Source organism: Cebus imitator, unplaced genomic scaffold (genome assembly GCF_001604975.1).
Source record: "Cebus imitator isolate Cc_AM_T3 unplaced genomic scaffold, Cebus_imitator-1.0 Scaffold116, whole genome shotgun sequence".
NCBI lineage: Eukaryota > Metazoa > Chordata > Mammalia > Primates > Cebidae > Cebus > Cebus imitator.
Window position 1 is genome coordinate 3,311,644 of NW_016107431.1, and position 17,796 is coordinate 3,329,439.

Sequence of the window (17,796 nt, forward strand, 5' to 3'; positions counted from 1 at the left end):
AGTCAGTGTAACTGTTTCTGGTTTGATTTAGACTGCAAACTCAGAAAAGGAAAGCATTGATGTTTTGACATTCAATAAAAATGTGGAATCCATCTGTATTAATGAGCTATCATATTATGCCTTAATTTAATTGTGTCATTCATTCTTTTAGAAATGATTGTTGAGATTTAAATCATATTTAACTTTGTGTGTGAAGAATGTGTCACTACTTTTAACCATGTTACAAACAAGTTCTTGGTCTTGTCCAGCAAATATAGCCTTCTGAATCTAAGTTTTGTCTTCTGTGAAATAAGTAAATTGAATTAATTAATTTCTGATTTCCTTCTAGGTATGAGAGTCTATTGTTCTATACTGTGATGAAATGTTATCAGGGATACATGAAACTTCAGTGCTACCATAGAATGTCAATAGCAACATGGAGAAATTTTTTCAGGGTAATTTCCACCTTGATCGATATGCTCTACTATGGCAACATTCATCATTTAAATTGACAACCGCAAGCTCAATTCTCAATTACAAGTGATTAGAAGAAGCACATTTTATATAAAAATAAGGCTATATGTAGACACATTTTTTTTAAAAAAATTAATCCTTCAAGACTGGATTAAGTCTGCATTGCAAGTTCCTGTTTACTTCTACTTAAAATATTTTGGTGTAAGGGACAACATCTTATTCATTTTTGTTTCTTCAGTGCCTCGTAAATAGTATGCATATATTACCTGTTGAATGAATAAATGAACTGAAATTTTACATAAATCATATATATATATAAGTATGCACCATACTTCTTGTTGCTATCACTTGAAAGTATATGAACAAATTAAATTATTACAATATTCTATCTACAGGTACCAAAAGTATAAATGACTCAGGAAATAATTGTGAAGCATACCAAACGGCAATTAGTACCTTCGGGGTACCCTGGGCCCTGTATCCCTTGACTACATGCCCAGACAACTAATGCCTATGTCCTCTGTCATCTTTCCCCCTTCCAAGGCTAACTTCACCCAAATATGTATGTGTGTGAGTGTGTGTGTGTGTGTGTGTGTGTGTGTGTGTGTGTGTGTGTGTTTGGACACATGCAGTATGCTGAGGATGGAGGGTGGATATAATTACGTCTAATCAAGAGTGTGTTGGTAAATTTTATTCAATTATTTATGTGAGTGTTTCAAACTGCACATAGTATCTTAGGTGCTATAAGGAATTTTAAAAATTAGTGATCCATTTTTCCTTACTTTTGGATCTTACATCTTAATAAGAGAGCTCCTACAACAGTAAATGCACAGACATGTTAGTGGCTGATGTTAATTACTACCACACCTATTTTTGTCTACTCAGCTTTTGCCTATAACTGGATCTCACTGTGTTGTCTAATCACTGCTTCCTTAGATGAGTACAGGCTGTCTCACTCTATTTCCTCTATTGGGTTTCTCACAGCAGAACCAACACAAACCTACTATTTATGCTGCTTCTGTCAGTTCTTGCAGATACGAGAAAGATTTCAGACAGTAAAATGGCCATTGCTATCAAAATGTTTGAATCATAACAGCTAGGCAAATGCTAATTTATTTGGAAATTATCCATTTTCTTTTAAATTGTAAACATTTTAAATTCAACAAAAGTCATAGATGTTTGCAAATCATATCACACCATTGAAGTAATCTATATACATTTTAGAAGTTTCTAATGTGAGACTACTACAAAACTACCCTTCTGCATCAATTTGATAGAATTCTGAAAATAATAGAGGCCCACTGAAGAAAAAATTTCAATAGTGCTTAAAATTTCAATTTCAAAAGAGCTGCAGAATTTCTCACACTAGGGAATGCCACTATTATTTTAATACAGGTATTGTCCCACTAGTTATCTGAGCATTTCTATAAAACAAAATAAGGATCAACCCTGCTCCCACATATAATCTACTTTCCTTTCTTCTCCACTTCTCAAAAAGTATTTGTTGAACAGTAATTATCCTGAGAATTGGACCTATTGTCATATAGAGAAACTAATTTGGGAATAATATACAAATCCTATAGCCTCCAGCAATTGCTTTTGATGTACAATAGTTTGTTTTCCAACTCCTCCCTTGCCAGTCCAGAATAACCTAGAGTGTGAAATCTTTGTTTTCTTGCTTTTGCTGTGGGACTACCTGTAACCCCCATAAGGCTGAAGTCAGACCAGTGGAACATCTGTTAAAATGCAGATCAGGTTATTCATGCTCAAAGCACTGAGCAGTTTTAAAGTAAGCATCACCTCATCAGTATTCTGTACCATTATCTTAGTATGAAGGAGAAAAATACAACAATATACCTAAGAAGAAGAGAAGATAAAAGGCCATGACTCAGAAGGGGTAAAATTGCTTCTTAATTGAGTTTGAAAGTAAGAAAAGAGAGAAAAATAATCCCATAGCTTTCTCTTAGTGAGACATCTTTCATTCATTTGAAGTATATACATTTGTATGACATCCAGTCGTAGTGTACCAGATGGAATACTTAGATATAGAGAGAAGGCTTATGGGTGTTGTAGTCATGGAAGCTGAGTGCCAACTGTGAGACAGAACTGTCAAAGCTAGTCAGAGAAACAGTGGTTAGGACTGCTTTCTGTTAATTAAATCCACCACCATGGTATCACTTGCAAGTCTCAACACGCTAAAGTTATTTTGACTCCTTTCTCGTTTCCCTCCGTATCGTTATCACTTTAAATCTGGAAGTTCTTTTGTTTGTTTTTATAAGATTTTCTTCCTCTATGTACTATCTCTCAAAGTCAAATTATCTCTCATATGTATTCCAACCCTAAACTAATAATTTTACTTAATCATCTTGTACTTAAACTGCAGTTACAGTTTTCTAACTACTTGTCCTCCCTTCCGTTGCAATCAATGACATAAGTGTTTTCTGTGAAGATGTTGTCTTCCTCAAACGCTATTTTCATCATGCCGTTTGCCAGTTTAAAAAGCTTCAAAAGTTTTCAATGGCGTGACTAATCATGACAGGGAGAGATATTATGTTATAAACCCCTACGATTCTTCATTCCTCTCTTTTTGAGAAAGGTTGATCTTGAGGAAAATCTTTAATTTTTATTTTTCTAGAGCTGATCACTGCTGTAATTACTACAGATTAGAAAAGGAGAAACAGAGCTAACACAACCCGTAAGAGTTTCTCATTGGTCATCCAGAGAGCCCTGAAACCCCACTGCCTTTTTGTCCCCTCTCTCTTCATTATCAAACTCTGTCTTTGCCTGTGACAACATGCTTTTCAAATAGCTCTAAACAGGAAGTAGGAAGTTGGAGGGTTGATGTCATATGAATACCATAAATAAAAAACACACCTTTGATGCAAAGAGGCCTTGGACATAACCAGTTGGGCATTTTTCTATGAGCATTAGTAGATACATCACCACTGTTACAGATATTTACAAATTAATTTAAAAAGTTTTGTTATAGGATATATCATGTAATGCTCTTCCTTCCACACTCAGCTTGAGCTTGGTTCTTCCTATCTGTTCAGGAAACTATAATTTTCTTCACATTACTCTTTATACCTTTTATACTTGGTCTTACTTGTATTTTCCCCTTGCTGGCAGCATGGCAGGAGATAGCATCTAGACAGGGACTGAATGATAGCATAGCTGACTCAAAAAGACCCAGTACTACTCATGTTATATTTGGAGATCCATCATCCAACATTGTGAATCTCAGGTTCAATATGCAACTGCCTCATCATTGAGGAAAGCCAACAGTAATACACTATGATGTCTAAGATGTGAGAGTTGTTACACAAGCGTTTGGAGAATGATCTAATGGGAGCCCTCATGGTTCTTGGTATACAACTTAAAAATCAGAAGTAAATTATGTTAATTACTCTTGAGATTGAAATTGAGAGGATGTATTCTTCTAAACTGAGAGTTTATAAGGGGAAGCTAGGTGTATATCACAATACATGTGTTCAATAGATTAGGAAAATTTAAGAAACATCATCCTGAAATTGGCATATAAATATAAGTTCTTATGGCAATGAGATTTCTCCTCTATTTAGACAGAGAGGTGGAAAATGTATTGATTCAAGATACTTAGCATGCTTAACAGTCTTGTCCTGGTCATCATATTACCCCTTTCACACAAATGGGCATCAGATTGAGCACATCTGCTCCTAGAAGAGAGAGCAAGTTGTAGGAGTGTAGAACCAAAGAGTGAAAATAAGTATTTGGGTCTAAGGCAGAAATTCTGTTGAAATGTGGGAGTCAATAGGGCTGAGGAGGTTGAGTTAAGGAAAGCCTTGAAGGTAGAGAAACAGTAGAGATTAAATGACAGTACAGAGAGTCAAGACTTACTGCTTCTATTCTTCTACTGGAAACTATAACTCAGGGATTTTCAATTCTAGGTGTATACTATAAAGTCTTGTGTGATCTTAAAATAAAAAATAATAATGCTTGGCTCCTACCCCAACTTAATCAAATTAGAATTTATGGAGATGCAGCTCAGGTAACTTCATCAGTGTTTTTATAAGTCCTCCAGATCTTTATTAATGTGCAATTAGGACTGAGAATCACTGACTGAACTTGAAAGATCACCTAGCAATGTTTAGAATTGCCTTAATTTGAATGAAACACAGAACAACAAGTTTCTGTGGAAAAAAGAAGTGTTCCACCTACATAAACCAGAGACCTTAGTGGCCACATAGAAAGGGGCTGAGGAGAACAGAACAAAGAAGGGAAGTTGTGTAATCAGTCAAGCAATTGATTCACAAATGTCATTGAATGCACTTAGACTCAACCACAATTCTGTTGATACAGTTTTGGGAGAAAAATAAGAGAAGGACTCACAGAAGGATACTTCTCTGTATCCAGAAGAGACTTCAGAACAGAGGCCTCAGGGCAGATTTGAGGAGCTGAGAGCAAGCCAAGTATGAATCATCCTTGAATTCAGAGTTTTAATAAATTAGGTTTCAGAGCTAGGTATGGGCAAATCCCAAGTTCTAAATCAGAGAAACTATTCACCCAGAGGCATACTACATTCTGGTTATATTGCTGAATAGGAAGTATTTTCCCTAAAAGGGAAATCCACAATCAATTTTCTGTTATTATTTAGAAAACTACCTTTTTGTTAGAACACAATGTGACTTCAGTCTAGCCTTTCTTTCTTCTGTTTTATTAGTTTCTAAGCTATTTTGAATATTTTAATAATTTTGGTGATTCTTCCCTTTTCTGATCTGTTTTTCCATGGCAGTTTCAATAGAGGTTTTTAATTCTGCTTATCATTTGGCTTAATCCCTTAATTGACTTCTTTATATGCCCACTTTTCCCCTTGGTCTTTATTCAGCATTTATGTTTTCAGTTTATGCATTTCTCTTATGAACAGGTTGGTAAGTGAGTTCTTTATTTTCAAAATCATTGCCCAAATTATCTTTAAACTGAATATACTGGCTCAATTATGACAGTTCCTAGCTCCCTGAGCTACTGAGCGTTGTGAGAGAAGATAAGGGAGTAATTTAGATTGGTATTAATTAAAAGTCATTTAGCACCCAGAATTTTTCTTCATTGCCCCTAGCATTCCTCACTCTATACCTTTATCAACTCTTCTACACCTCTACATTCCTTTTAATGACTCTGGCTATGAGACTCACTCAAACTTTTCCTTGTTTTTGACAACTTTAAATTTTGAGGAGTGCCGGTCAGGTTACTTACATTGTGATTTATCTCATTTTTCCTAATGATTCAACAGAAATCATGGGTTTCTGGGAAGAAGAATGTAGAAGTAAAATGCTTTTCTCATCACACCCTTTCAAAAGTGCATCCTATCAGAATAAGACATCACTATTGTCAATCTTGGTCATGTGGCTTATATAGTGTTTGCTGGGTTTCTTCATTGTTAATCTACTATTTTTTTCTTCTCTTTTCCACACTCTGCTCGGAAGTTACTATACACATCCCACCCATGAAGGGTAGGGACTTATGCCCCACTTCTTTGAGGGAAGAGCATCTATATAAATTACTTGGAATTATGCATGAAAGAGTTTTCAGTAAATTTTTACCACCACCTTGATTAAAGTATGATTGACAAAAATTGTAAATAGCTATACAATGTGATGATTTCATATACATAAATATACACTGCAAAATGATTACCACAATCAAGCTAATTAACACATCCATCACTTCACATAATTACCTTTTTCTGTGGTGAGAACATTCAAGATCAACTCTCTTAGTAAAGTATAAATATGTGATATAGTATTATTAGCTATAGTCACCGTGTTATACCGGAAATATCCAGAGCTTACTGCAGTAGCTTTTTAATTGGCATTCTTACATTCACTCATCACTATCCATTCTGTGCTCCTTGCTTCCATACTATAGACACAGAGGTCATTTTGAAGTGGACATTCATTCTCTGTTTAAAACCTTTCAGTGGTCACTCACTGATAGAAATGTAAAATCTAAATCCTAAATGGAAGGTATAGAGCCATATACACAATACTATTCTCAACCAGTGAATTTCAGCTTTGGTTCAATGGAATCAAGTAGCTTTGGTGCATATAGATGCCTCGTTTCCACTCTAAAGCTCTCTAATTCATTATTGAAACATGGCTTTTAAATATATTAGTACATATTACCTTTTTATTATTATAATATATGTATTCTCACACAATTTTTTTATAAAAGCCATCATCCTAATAATTATATTTACTTATAATATTACTCATACATTTTTTTTCAGTTGATTATTTGGAGTCACTGATTGCCTTTTGGTAATTCAGAAGTACTTGGGTACACGTTATAAGCATTTCAATTCCCTTTCATTTCTACATTTTCAGTAAAGTATTTCCATGGTGCTGAAAAAATGTAATTACTTTATAATCAAGAAATGTATTTTAATGCTGTTACGGACCTCTAGAGCAATGAAAACTTCTAAAATATTCCCTAGATAAGCTATATTATGAAGTATCATCTGCATATGTTATTAATTTCTCTTCATAATCTCTAACCTCATTTGCCTATGCTAAATTATATTTATTATTGATTTGAATAATTATGGTGGAATATTCTCAAATTAGTTTATTACAACATGAAATGGAGAAAAACTCAAATTTATTTATATATAAAGAAACAAATTAGAGGACATTATTTGAGAAAAAGTATATTTAGTTATTCATTAGATTTTGAAGACATTTTTACTTCTATATTAGCTATTTTTAAAATCAAATCTAGCAAGTGCAAAGTGTTTGCCAATCAAGTTTCACCACCAAAACCATCTATTTTATGTTGTTAGAAAGGCCAATATTTTCTTGAGCCAAATATAAATAATTAAAATTCAAATTATATGAGGAATAAGATGTTATTTTGGATATAATTTGATAATGCTATAATTTTATTTCTCTTTTTAGAAATTATTTTTGGTACTCCTGATTATTGAAGTAATATATTCTCATTGTCGAAATTTGAATATTGAAAAGTGTAAGGTAATTTGTCTAGAGCCATATCATCCACATTTGCTGTTAGGCAAAACTGTCCTTGAAGAAAATATATTGACATATATGCATATATGTATATATCTAAGTATATAATAGTGAAGTGTATGTGTACACATATACATACATACATATGTGTATGTGTGTGTGCATATATATATATATATATATATGCACACACACATACATAGAGAGAGAGAGAGAGTCATAAAATAAGGAAAGTTTCCAGAATCTGGAAGCCAAACATGAAAGAAAGTACAATAAGTGAGACTAGAGTAGAGGAAATAGGTGTAGACTGCATGAATCACGTCAAATGAGACCTCTGCACTGGATTCTAGAGTATCCCATAGAAGAATGTTGATCAGATGACCATATGCTCCTGGATCCTCTCCCCAGGAAGGTTACATAGTTCTCAAGTGATTAGGTGAAAGCAGGAGACATATGGCAGGGTCTTTCAGTTTAACAAAAGGCCTAGCACAGAAAGGAAATGAACCAAGCAAATTTGAGCAGGCAAGCTTGGTCCAGAATACCATAAACTTCAGCATTAAAGAAAATATTTCATAATGAAAGTCTCTGATGTAGAAAATAATATAAGGTGTTTAAACATAGGTTGACTGTATAAAATATATGATAAACTATTTAATTTATGGTGCAAAAAAGAAGGCAGACCTGTAGTACTAGAAAATAGTTTTAAAGTATATAAAGCAAATATTGACAGATTATGAAGATAATTTACAATTTCATCATCATTAGTTAAGAATTTTGCAAACTTCTATCAGTAGGATAGATCATGTGGACAAAAATTTCAAGAAAAATATTTCAGTTTTTAATATCACAAAACCACAAACTTGATCTGATAGACACTATTCCTCCATAGAAAACAGACATCAGGTCAGAAGCCCCTTGCTGTCTTCTTACCCTACAGCTATGTATAAATCACCTTTGTTGTCAAGCTCTATGTCCCCTCCTTTGTCTTAGATGTCAATTTTCCAAATATACTGTATCCCATCTTGTTCCTATGCCTTTCTCTGTAATACAAGGGAAGTCTTTAAAATACAAAGCCAGGCTTTTAAAAAAGAGAACAAGAAATAGAATAGAAGAGGTAAATAAATTGCATGTATTCATATTAATTTTTTATATCCACTGTTCATATTCCTTTTAGTACTTGTTTTCTGAAACAATACTCATGTTGGAATTTCTCATTGAAAACAGTGAATACACAAGATTGAACTCCTCCTGTAAAATTTGTTTCTGGTCTATTGCACATTTGCAAAAGTTAGCTAAAAAGAATACTTTGCATGATTTTCAGAAGGTCTCTAGCAAAAGAAGCAAATAGAGACAAGTCAACTTTAATTCATGTGCTTTCCATTGTGAATACTATTATTTTTAGAAAAAGTAAATAAATATATTTTTTCTGATCTTTAGATAACTATTCTATTTAATCTTTCTTTAGATAGGAAATGTTCTATTATTGTATCTATTCTAACTGAGAACTCCTCAAAATTTTATACATATAATTTCTGATCTTAGGAATTTTCTATAGTATAATTAACCATGTATTAATATTCTAATGGAAGGCAATTGGATTGTGTGAGTCAGTATTTCCAAAAATGTAAAATAATATATAAATAAAAGGTCATTTATGTTTGGCTTTAAGACATATATTAAGTAATCTAACTTTTATTAAATACTTACTATTGTTAAGCACTTTGATGAGTACTAGAAAAAAAAATTAAATGAGAGCCAGTATAGATCAGTTACGTTTTGAGTTTGGCTATTAGTAACGTATTTTTGAGACATCAATGTTTTATAGAGGAAGGGTGATGCTGCAGCTACACAAGGAGATCATGTATTCTGGTTCCTTCTCTTTCTCTTCTCTGCCCAATGTAATTTTCATTTTCAAGTTTACCTCATGGACCACGATGACCAAGATGCTGTAGCTTCATCTTGGTCCATGAGGTAAAATACAATTTTGCTCAAAGGAACAGAAAAGCAGAGGGAGGAAGAAATTTTAAAGGTACTTCATCTTTACAACATGCATTTCCAGAAGTTCCATATGGCACTTTCTGTAAATCAATCACATAGCCATATGGCTTTGAAATGGTCTGCACTCCACACATTTCTAGCAGTCATTATCTTAATAAATAAAATAATAATTACATTAGTGAATAGATAAGGAAGAATGTATGTTGTATGATTGCAGGCAGTCAAGTCATCTTACTCTCACAATTTCTTCCTGCCTTCAGAGATATAAGATCTTATCAAAGAGATGGATAGATACTTAAAAAAAAAAAAAAGATCAATGGCAGGTATAGTATTTAGGAGTAGTTAGGCCTTTTCTTATATAGTGTGGGTCATAATGGATGGAGTGGTTAAGTTACATTAGAAATATAATAAACAGAATAATTTGCATATATTTTAATTAATGAAGTTGGTTTCAAAAATCTCCAATATATTGCAAAAATTCCCCAAAGGGGATAAAGATAGTAGACTAATAGTTTGGCATAAGTTATTTTACTTGTACTATCTCATTTAATTCTCACACAACTTTATGAAGTAAGGGATATTATTTCAACTTCCCTGATAGGAATATGGTTTCAGAAATGGAAAGAAAAATACATACCAAGAACTACATTGCTAGTAATAAATATCAGTAGTATTGAAATCTAGATTTTTCTCAGAGACTCTATTATTTTTAACAGACCATAAGTTATCAAAAGCATCCAAATCCAAGGTGCAGAATTGGAAAATAACTTTTTCATCCTTTTAAAAATTATACAGTTAAAATTTATTTTTGAAGGATCCTCTTAATGGTATATTCTTTCATCCAACTAACACTCCAAGAGTTAGGTTTCAAATATCTCTTCACATAAACATCATCCTTTCCTATATTTTTAACCCAATGATTTTTTGCTTTCTAGTATCTCTTGAACAAACTTGCCTTGTTTTGAGAATTGCTTGCTTTAGGAGTTCTACCTCCCTTGCTTTTTCTTTTCGATCTATAAATAGACATAGGACAAGAAGTGCATGCTTTCATTCTCTCTTGCAGCTGTGGCACAGGACCATGACTCATTATTTCAACAATTGCACTTGTGTGGGTTAAGCTTTATCTGGTAGTAATGCACTTGGGTAAGTATACTCTGTGTAGGGTTTATTCATTGGCAAGATGGCAAAATTGATAGTGGATTTCTGGGAGGAATAGTGATTAATTTTACTGTGGTTACAGAACTTGATGGCAATGCTAGCGGAGTCTTGGTTGCAGTCATATTGAGTTCCTGGCAGCTGAGCATACTAGAGGTAGCAGTAGTCCCCATCATGTTTTTCTCAGGTCAGTTTCTGGAGTGTTTTGGGCCACTATTCCCGAAACTTGAGTGCTGAGTCACCTTTTTAGCTATTCTGTTAGCTTCTCAATATATTTCTGATCTACTCTTTTCATAGCATAAAACCAAAGATTTCTTTTAATGAAGAATTTTGAATATTACATTTAATATAACAATTAGAGAAAACCAAAATTGCTATAATTGAAAGGTAAAGTTGCTGGAGGAAAAACACTGGGCCTGGAGTAGCATATTGGATCTCTCACTAGTTTTATAACTAGAAAAAGACTTTTAGTTTATTCTATTTAATCTATGAATAGCATAATATTTGTTAAGATTCCATCTCTTTAGTTTTTTTTTTTTTTTTCCCCCTCCCAAGAGAAGACATTCAGTAAAATTAAGTAATGTATTGCTTAAGATCACAGAGCTCCATGATGGTAGTGGTGGGTAAGTTCTAGCTCCACTCTCGGGCTTTGTGAACTTGAGTTAATCACTTAAACTCTGTCTCAATTTCCTCATCTAGAAATTGCATGGTAACATTTACATTGTGGGGTTCTTTGGGGGTTTAAATGAGTTATCCCGTTTAGAAGGCTTAGACATTGTCTGGCACTAAGACCACTTTGTTAAATGATTGTATGTTAGCTAAAATTGTTGTTGTTACTGTTTGTATGTTATTGGTAGAAATTTATTAAAATACAGATTCTAGAGCAAGTTAGACCAACTAGGCCAGAAATTCCAAGGGTTACACTTGCACATTTATATTTACAATAATTATATATACTGATTGATTCTAGAACACAACTCGGGGTAAAAACTGCTGAATCATAAATATCTGGGATCATTATTAGTACTAGCCAAGAGACAGGAGCTCTGTATTTTCACATCTTGGTTAAAACAGGCATTAATATGTTAAGTTGAATAGGCAAAAATTTATGGTAATAATACAGAAACAGCATGATGTAATGAAAAGTCCCCTAGAGGAAGCTCAAGAGACATTCTCTAGTGTCTGGCTCTCAGACCAACTCACTTATTAACATTGGACCCCTCACATAATTTCTTACTCCTTTAGTTTCTTGAACCAAAAATTAATGAATGTTGTCTAGATTATCCATAATGTTTTTACATTGAGAAATATTGATAGTATGTAGGAGGATATATATCTATACATAGACACACACACATACATACACATGCACACATGCACACACTGACAACCACGCCATCCCATACCACACCCACCATATATGAGGAAACAGAGTTTAGGTGGCTGGCCTAAGGAGAGTGGAGCTATATATATATATATATATATAGCTCCACTGTGTGTATATATATATATATATACACACACACACACACACACACACACACAAACACACACACATTTATGCATATATGTATATATGTATATGTGTGTATATACATACACATATACATGTATATGTGTGTATATACATGTATATATATAAATATATATGTATATATTTTTACATATGTATATATGAATACATATATACACACATATATATGTGTCTACTTGGGCCAATCACCTAAATATATATGTGTATATATATGTATGTGTATATATGTGTATATATGTATGTATATATGTATATACACATATATATACAAATATATGCACATATACATATATGTATATATATACATATATACACATACATATATACGTATATATAACTTATACACACACACACACACACACACATATATATGTATATGTAGCTTCACTCTCCTTGAGCCAGTCACCTAAACTCTTTCTGTTTTCTCATTGAGATATTGCATAATTAATGGTACTTACGTGATGAAGTTCTTTGTTGTATCCAAAAGGCTTAGACATTGCTGGCATTTAGGTGGGGAATGTCTAAGCCCTTTAGACAGTGTGTGTATATATACATACACACAGACACACATACATGCAAAGAACAGGATGGTTCAGGAATCAGAAAGACCTTACTAAACCATGAGTAAGTGTTTGACCTTGAGCAAGCATCTTAATCACCTCAGCCTCTCCCTTTTTCAAATAAAATAATGAGAAACTTATCTACAATAAGTTAAGATACATGAAAAATAATTAGAAATTTAAAAATATTTGTGTTCTTTAAATTCCACAATTCTTTCATTGTTTAAATTAAAGTAGACTCCACACTGTACTAAATCACTTTTATCTATCTAAATATTTAGTCCTGGATGAAAATACAAAAAGAATGCATGGCAATAGAATTTCAAAGGAATCATGAGAAAACACGTTTAAAGTATGTTTTAAATCTTGAAAACATATTTAAAATCTTGATATGTATAAAAAACCTTAACCAAAAATACATTGTAGTCGACAATTTGCAAATTTTCCATTTCTGTTATACATGTACATTGGTTGTTACCGAATACTTTCATCCTCTACCCAATATCTTGGTTTATTTTATGCCACTTTGGAAGTGATTGTCTTTTTAGAATTGGAAGATACGATGGCTAACACAAGAAAACACTAAAAGGTCAAAAACAGTAAAGTATTTTTTTTTTCGAAACAGAAATAAAAATGACTTTACCCTTCTGCAATGTTTCACTTTCATGCTTTTTATATTGGCTCAGTCAGGAAATATATCTCATTCACATTGATCATTATAGCACATGCCATCAGGATAGACATAGCAGAGTGTTCAAAAATAAATCAGCTAGACACCTATGAACATCAAGAAGTAATGCTCTCTGAGTTGCCTACAGTCTGTAACCCATATATTTATGTCAACTTGAAGGAAAATATATAGACAATAAGTGAACATTAATGTTAACAATGTTTGAGAAAAGAAACTATGGTTTTCATATAAGAAATTCAATAGATGTGGATTTTTAAAGAAGATAATTTTTTATTTAATATCTGTAGCTGTTTATATACTGTCTTTCCTGAGTATGCAATTTTCATATTTTTATTTATAAATGTTCTTACCCATGATATTTACATATAATGTTCTACAGAATGTTAATTCCAAGCATTGTTGCCAAAAGATTTTTAACTGGGATAGGCTGAGTTGTTATACTTTTTAAACTAGCTATTGTTGACTCTTGACATTTTACTAAAATTTATATTCTATGCTCTGTTGTTAACTTATTAATTTTTTAACCTTTCTTTTTATGAATCATTACTCTTTCTTCAAGCTCAAATGTTTCCAAATTAATGAAATTGGGGTTTACTTGCTAAAACTATCTCTTTTTTTTTTCTGTAGGCATCTATTCTAAGATTGCCTGTCTCTTGAAATAGGTAAGACAAATATGTAAAACATCAGATATTTCTGCAATAATAATGGATTACTTGTTTTTATTAAATGCTTTCATAAAACATTAAATAATTATTTGACCAGAAGTAATTATTTGTCCACTATAACTTCAGAACAAATTAAGTAAAAATATGAAAGTGTTTATAAACTGTAATTCCCATACAAATCAATTACCATTTGTATAGCTGTTTTATCACCTCAGGAGTATGCACCTCTAAATATATTTTTCATAATATTCCCAGTGGAACACCTCTCTGTCTTCACTGTTTTACTAGTTCTGTTGAAAGCAGAGACAAAATAGTTTATCTTATTTTCAAGTTGGAAAAATGTGGCCTAAAGCATCCATATAATAGAGAAAACAAAGATATTTAAATACTATTTGGTTTCTCATTTCTTTCAAAGACATTTATCTTTCAATTGGAAAATGTAAAAAAAAATGTCCATAATAAATAATTAAAACTCAACGAATAAGAAAAGAGGAATTTTACCTGGCTCTGGGAGACTATAAAAGATTCATTATCTTCAAAAAATTACTACTTAGTATACTACAAGAATTTCTGTTTTGCCAAGGCCCTGCCCCTTGCCTTCCTGATTCATGCTAAGTTTTCAAGACTGAGCCTATGTGTTATGTCTTCTGAGAAGCATTCTTTCTCCTTCCTTTGCACCCACCCACCCTGCACTTCATACCTATATTATCTATAGAATTTAACATATTAAATTTGCAATGTTGGAATTTTACAAAATCTGAAATTTTAAGTTACCTGAGGGCAAGAATAATCTTAGCATCATTGCTAATAGCACAGTGAGAATCTCTTGAAAAATGTTTTTAAAATGAGTCAATCACAAAACTAATTTTATAAATATTTAAGAAATCATGAAAGATGCCAGAGGCATCAAAAAAAATGAGAAATCTTTTTATCAATTGCTTTCAAATCATGTTCCTCAGTGTCTTACTTGTCCCTTAGCTGTTCCTGATGTGAGTGTACATAGAGAGCTGGGAGGCCAGCAGCTAACCTCTACTCTTTCTGCAAAATCCAGGCGTTCCCTCCCTTGACACATTGACCAGGGCAGCGTCACAATTTCTGATTTATATATTATGCTCTGCATAACATTTTATTCTAAAAAATTAGTTTTTCACTAGAAAAATCAGATCTGAAGTTCCAGGTTAAGGTGATCAAATGATTCTGTTTTCAAAAGTGGGTATGTTTATATTCTATAACTGTACCATTTAGTATGGTAGCCAATATCTATATAGATATACTTAAATCTAAATTAATTCCAATTAAGTAAAATATAAAATTCAGTTTTTTAGTCACATTGCCCCATTTTTTCCTTTTTACAGTGTTTTCATTTTTAATTACTGTGTATACATAATAGCCATACATATTGTACCCTGATATAAGCATACAATGTGCAATGATTAAATCAGGATAATTGTGTTAGGAACATTTTAATTTCCCTGTTAGTTATTTTGAAATGTATGATATATTATTGTTAACTATTATTGCCCTACTGTTGTACCAGACACCAGGTCTTCTTCCTTCTAGTTAACTGCATTTTGTTAGCTCACCGTCAGCTCCCTGTCTCCACCTCAAGGCCTGGCTGGCTTCATCATTCAAGTGCACAGTAACTACATGAGTATAGTATCATTTTGAATACCATACAGTATAATATTTCACAATGTTCTGTTGGACAGCTATTTTTTTTCTAAAACCAATTAACTCTAATATCAATAATGGCAACTTTTAGAAACATTTGAGAGAGGAAACAAAGGTAAATTATTAAGAAAATTCATAAATGTGATTTTTTTCAGATTCCATGCCATAAAATTATGCGTTTTTATTTCTGTACTTGGCATATTTCACTTAGCATAATGTCTTCCAGGTTAATCCACACTGTTGCAAATAGCAGGGTTCTTTTTTTCTTTCTTTTTTCTTCTTCTTTTTTTTTAAAGCTGAATAATATTTTATTGTGGAGAATAGTAGAGTGCTTATTACAGGTCAGGAGGCAGGAGATATGAGAGATGCTAGTCAAAGGTACAAGTTTTAGTTAAAGAATTAATAAATTCTGGAGACCTACTAGACAGTATAGTAACTATAGTTAATTAATAATAATGTGTACTTGCGAATAGGGATTATCTTCTCTGATCTATTCTAAGAGAATAGATTGGGAGTGTTCTATCACACGCACAATGTGTTAACTGTGAGGTGATAGATCTCTGTTAATTAGCTTGATTGTGATAATCGTTTTACAATGTATATGTATATGTATCAAAACATCTTATATATTTCTTAAATATTTATAATTTTGTTTGCCAATCATCTCAATAAAGCCAGAAACAAAAGTGCATAAAATGCTCACTTGACTTGTATTAAGAGACCTGTTCCATGTGATTTTTCTAATGGTTTTTAACTTATTTTGTAGGATAGAAGAATAGAAGCCTAAAAGTGAGAAACCTGGAATGAGAGTTTCTGTTACTATATAACCTCAACAAAGTTACTTAACAAGCGTGAACATTAGTGTATCTTCTGAAAAATGAGTAATAAAAGTATTTACGTTGTAGGGTTGTTAAGAGCATAAAATAGGACAACACATGTATGGGCTTAGCATAGTCCCTGACATATGACTGATGCTTAATCAATGTTAACAATCAAATTTATATCATTATCCAATTAATGTTAGTCCAACTTACTATTATATTGATTAGGTTGTCTAGTACTTATGTTCCTACCTAAAGGTATTCTGATAAATTAAATTGATGTTTGCACACACACACAAAACGTGTTTTCAGAAAACAGACTCCCAGGGACACAATGCCTTAGTAGGCATAATCTCATTCATTGTTATATCTACAATATGTAAGCCATATATCTATAATATGTAAACCAAACAACATAGGAAACACAGGTAAAACATGTGGTATAATATCTTTTCCTACCAGTCTTGGTAATAATAATAATTATATGATAATGATTAAATGATAGGATTGATAATGAATGCTTCATGTGTTAATGCTATAGGTCATTTTTAAATGTCTTTTTCATACCTCTAATTCCTTAATTGCTCATATAGCCACTTTCCAAACACGGCACTATGTTCTACCTCCACACTGAGATACTAGTTAACAAAAAAAAAAAAAAAAAGTAATATACTGAAGTGAATAGGAGCAGAGACTGTGGGGCCCAAATGTCAGAGTCTGAATCCTGACTCCAGAACAAGGACTGCAGCTTTCTGTCTCAACAATAGGGCCATTTGTCCTACTTTGATCTATCATTCTTAATCACCTATGCTTCCATTGCATTTTTTCTGTTATACAAAACCAAACACGTTTCTCTGTTACTGGAGAAGCTATTTTTACATATTTGCAGAGTTTTTGACAACAAACTAATATATCCTGGTTTTGGTATTTCCTAGAGTAAGGTCCAAATTGAGACCATTACTTCTATCTTTAGTATTGCAGTCCAATTGTAAAAATCCAATACATTCATTTTTCCCATGCGACTCCTCTGGTATGTATTTTACATGGATTTCCAATGAGATACACTTTCAAATCATTTAATTTACTGGATATATACCTTTGAAAGGATCAGAACAAAAACCATGATGAGATGCCTATAAAATAAATCATTCTAAACTAGCCTCATGTCTGTTTTGTAAGGAGTGTATATAAAATAACAACTATAGAAAAAATATATAAGATATAATTTCTCCATCATTGGCTTTTCA